A 5,000-nucleotide genomic window follows, 5' to 3' on the forward strand; every position below is an offset into this window, starting at 1 on the left:
ACCAGCTCTTGGTGTTGTTTCTTTATTCCATAGTGCTGGGATTATATGTGTCACACACTTCAGCCCAGCTAGGGTGTGTTATATGTCAAGTCAGTAGGGGTGGCACTGAAGCCATAACTACATGGACCCCTCACACACTCACAATGGATCCCCGCCCACCCAGAGTTTGGCTGGTTTTGACTTCAGAAAAGCCAGATTAGCACACAGCCTGAGTCTTCTATTTTTAAAGGACTTCAGTTATCCAGGAAGACGCTCTTGAAGGGGTCGTGCAGCAGGGCACATTACAGCTCTGTATCTTTAAAGTAAATGAGCACTCTTCACCACACTCAATGCTTTATTAAGACACAGCCACTGGGTAGTTCTTACATAACACCCTAACATCACATATGCATGTTGCAGAAGTCACAGAGACAGCAGGTCCAGACAGCAGTGAGAACACATAAGTAATAATATGTGTTCTGTGATTTCTAAAATGTTCCACCCTGTGACCTGTGTTCTGTAGTCCTAAAATGTGTTCTGCGGTTTTTAAAATGTTCCACCCTGTCACCTGTGCCCAGAAGGTCCCCCTATCACAAGGCAATACAGAAGACTCACCACAGGTCCTTTTCTCTATTTGGAAGAGTAGGAGCAACTGGCCTAATATACTGCAACTCAATTTATACTGCAACTCAATAGGCCCAGTACACCTCTTACTGTATAAATCTTAATAAGTAAAAAGTAATACATGTTCCAGTGAATACAGAGGATGTGACTGAGTTCACCCTGCAACCTGTATGCATCAGATCCACCAGTTATTGGTCATTACAGACCATAAAACTCTTCACTACACGTATGGTCTAAATATCTACATGTATTACACTTGTGCAGATACTCTAATCCAAAGTGACTCCCAGCTCAGACTTACACTTCAATCTGGAGCCTGTCTCTGCTCCCAAGGCCAGGGATGCAGTGGAGGCTAAACGCAAGTAAACGCAGTTTACCCACCTCTGACATTTCAGAAATATAGTTTATCCTCTTATTAGAGTTTATCCACCTCTCAAAAGAGTTTATTCACCAATTGCAACTTTTTATCAATTAAAAATCACACTGTATTATCCACATTCACAATATGTACACTCATCAACACTCTAGGAACCATTTAATACCACTGGTATTGTTCTAAACATTGGACAATAACCTCCACCATCATCAAACATGTTCTGAATGCCTTTTTAAAAAAATCTGATACCGCATGATGCAGTCCACCTTACCGTGATCACAGAATTTATACGTAAGGGATAATGTATAGAATGCTGCTGCGCGTCGGGGTCCGGTTCGCCGTGTCGAGACTTATTTTCCCAATAATGACCGGCGTTCTATACATTATCCCGCTTATTACACGGCTACTTGCCAAAACAAAACAATAAACTCCCCACGATGTGACTTCTTTAGCCTACATAGCCTAGGCTATTTGTTACCGTTTCGTCGTGGCTTTTGCTGAGAAACAAATAGTTCGCAACACACGCTGAACTTGAATCAAACATTCTTTAGAACAACCGTGTACTTTCACTTTTGAATGAAGTTCCAATCCTTGCGCAGTAATATGAAAGACGTAAATTAGAAGCACAAAGCCCATTTTCCTTGACAGCGGTCTGTTATACTTAGCAAAGGTCTGTTATGGAGAATTAGCAGACCACCGAACGTTGGGAAGGCCCATTCAAGTGAATGGAGCATTCTGCAGCACTCTGAAGAGCCGTGTAATAATGTAGTTTACCCACCTCTTATTTTACCACTAAACCCCTGACTGACTTGCTTATTCTTTTGGCTGACATTTTTTATTCAAAGCGACTTAAATACGTCAGTTATTACAAGGGCACAACGGTGGCAGTCTGGAATTGTACCCACAACTTTTCTGACTACTGCTTGCTAGCCGCTTTTTAGCCACTATGCTACCAGCGCCCCAAGCTGTGATGTCGGTGCTGTAAAGGAACATCAAGCACGTGAACCACAGCCACCCCAGGAACTCCGGAGATGTTTCAGAGTCAGGCAATTCTGTTTGTTCCTCCCTAGAGCTTCCCAGGTGGAGGGGGTAATTAACCAGGAAAAGCAGCAGGGTGAGAGAGATGGAGAGGGAGAGGGGGATTAGTAGAGAGGCAGAGAGGGAAAGAGAGGAGTGGGAGTGAACGGAGAGAACAGAGAGGCAGCTATAGAGAGAAATGGAGGGAGAGAGAGATGGAGAGCGACGGAGAGAGAGGGAGGAAAAGAGAGAGGACAGGGGAGAAGAAAGCAGTTCTCTCGTTCTCTCTTCCTCTCTCTCTCTCTCTCTCTCACACACACACACACACACACTCTCTCTCTCTCTCTTTCTCTCTCTCACACACACTCTCTCTCTCTCTCTCTCTCTCTCTCTCTCTCTCTGAGGGCTTTTATGCTCAGGTGCCGAGGCATGGTATTTGAAATCCAGCTTGGAGACGACACCCATAATTAGCCAGGATGCCCACAACACTCATCACACCCCCTCTGGTCTCTGTTCTTTCCTCTCATTCTCTCTTTCCCTCAGTCTCTCTCTCTCTCTCTCTCTCTCTCTCTCTCTCTCTCTCTTCCACATCACTCCCGCATTGCATTCCCCGCCGTGTTTGCAGACAACAGGCAGATCACATGAGTGAGTGTGAGTGTGTGTGTGTGTGTGTCTGAAGGCCAAGCCTTTGTTTCAGTGGTGCTAAATGCCAGCTTACAATTTCACACTTCAGGGATGGCTGGAGCTGTGGAAAGGAGGGACACCACAGTGCTAAGGGGTGTGTGTGTGTGTGTTTGTCTTTTTTCGTGAGTGTGTGTGTTTGCGTGTTTACCTAATGTTCATAAATGTGATAGTCATGTGGGAGCTTTTGAAATTAACATTGACACTAGTGGATGGGGTGTAGCACACAAGCTTGTGTGTGTGTGTGTGTGTGTGTGTGTGTGTGTGTGTGTGTGTGCTTGTTTGGTGGAGGTGCATGTTAGGGCTGTCACAACTGCATGTTAGGGCTGTCACTCACACATCTGTCATTTTTTTCTCTCAGTCTCTCTCTCTTTCTCTGTCTTTCTCCCAGTCTTGCTCCCATCCTCCCTCTTTCTCTCTCTCTCATTATGTCTCTCTCTCTCTCTTTTTCTCTCACTCTTGCTCCCATTCTCCCTCTCTTGATTGTTCACTTACTGTCTATCCCTCAGTCTCACCCATTTCAACAAATAAACTGTTGAATAAACTGTTTTTCCAAGCGGATACAAGCCTTATCTGAAACTAAACCAACAGAAATGCCTAATTTAGGCTTTTATACGATACTAAACTAACATCAGAAAAGCCTGCTTTAGGTTTTTGTGTGATGCTAAACTAACATCAGAAAGGCCTGCTTTAGGGTTTTATATAATGCTAAATTCACACCCTGGTCATCGGCTTAAGGTCTTTTTATGATGTCTTATGACATCTTACTTACCATAGACAGAGCCCATATGCTCTAATCTGAGTTTCGCTTGGAAGCTCACGCATCAGACATTCCCTCCCAGTGTCTTCAATTACTCCATGCAGAGCACAGTTTGGTGTGTGTTTTGTGTGTGTGTGTGTGTGTGTGTGAGTGTGTATGTGTGTGTGTGTGTGTGTGCAGTATATGTGTGTATGTGTCATATTCTAATAATATCTCCCTTTCTTCTACTCTTCACCTCTCTCTCTTTCTCTCTCATCCTCTGTCTCTCTCATTCAGCCTCTCCCTCTCTTCTCTCTCTCTCTCTCTCTCTCATCCTCTGTCTCTCTCATTCAGCCTTTCCCTCTCTTCTCTCTCTCTCTCTCTCTCTCTCTCTCTCTCTTTCCCATCCTCTCCCTTGCTCTCTCTTTTTTTCCAGTCTGTCTACATATCTGTTTTTCTGTCTTTTCCTTCCATTTACAGAGATTTTAATTCCAGTCGGTTGCCCCAGAAAATATCAGTGTGCTGGACCTGTAGCCGTCATCCAGAGCAACGTGACAGAGGGAGAGAGAGAGAGAGAGAAAGGGAGGAGAGCGATGGAGAAAGAGAGAGAGGCTCGCCAGGCGTCTAATAGAATTATGTTTGGGAGTTGGCGAGGAAGGGAGGAGTTGGGGTTGATCTGTACAAAATGAACGAGCTGAATGGTCATTCTTCAGAGGACTGGCACAGAGAAAACTGTCTGATCTTCTAATCTTTTTTTTTTTTGGGGGGGGGGGGGGGTTGAGTTGAATAAGGGAGTGGGGTGGGGACAGTGAGGAGGAAAAGGGGAAGAGTCGGATCAAAGGGAATCGTCCGAGCCCGTCGGCTACAGTCGCCATCTGCTCCCAGATCCGGAGCGCTAAATGGCCATTCAAAGCTGAGTATTCCGAGGCCCCCCGCCGTGTTCTTCCCATTCCGCCACGCGGCGATAGGGTTCCTGTGACCCTTCTACAAAGCGGTTATCATTTTCACAAATTAAAAAACGCCGCTCCCCCGTCGGCTTGGAAATGAGTCTCTGGTCTCCACCAGGCTCTGGTAAATACAATACGCCCGGCGCTAATTAAAACGCATTGAGACGCGTCGAGCCAGAGACGGAGTACCATTGAGCTGGGCTCACCAGAGCCACTTCTCCTCTCCCATGAGAAGCCTACTCAGCTACACGCACTCACATTATCTTGTTTTTTGATTTCAAAGAAACTTCTAGACCACATGCATGTAGGATATGCAATCGCAGGCCAGTTGTTATGACTGGCTCAGAACCGCATCAAAAAAGAGGGAGACGGACAACAATGGTCAACCAAAATATATTTATTCAAAAGTCATTAAAAATAATAAAGAACTGCAGTCTGAAAAATAGGATGTCTAGGGGAGAACATGTAAGGGAAGAATGTATTGTGTAATTGGGGACAGAGAAAGCCGGTGGGAGAGGAGTGCCTAATGGAAATGCCCCTAACAGAGAAATGTGTATTCAACTGGTAGAATTATTGTCTTTATGATTGTCTCAACGTTGATTACATATTCTAGTCTCTGTTGAGACTGTCCTTTTCA

At 45.0% G+C, this 5,000-nt stretch overlaps 1 protein-coding gene across 5 annotated transcripts in view; it reads left to right on the forward strand.

Annotated features, from left to right (window-relative positions):
- LOC121711086 (MAM domain-containing glycosylphosphatidylinositol anchor protein 2-like) overlaps positions 1 to 5,000 on the forward strand; it is a 203,381-nt gene that overhangs the window by 105,427 nt on the left and 92,954 nt on the right. The gene's annotated exons all lie outside the window — the stretch shown is intronic.

Source organism: Alosa sapidissima, chromosome 6 (genome assembly GCF_018492685.1).
Source record: "Alosa sapidissima isolate fAloSap1 chromosome 6, fAloSap1.pri, whole genome shotgun sequence".
Lineage (NCBI taxonomy): Eukaryota > Metazoa > Chordata > Actinopteri > Clupeiformes > Clupeidae > Alosa > Alosa sapidissima.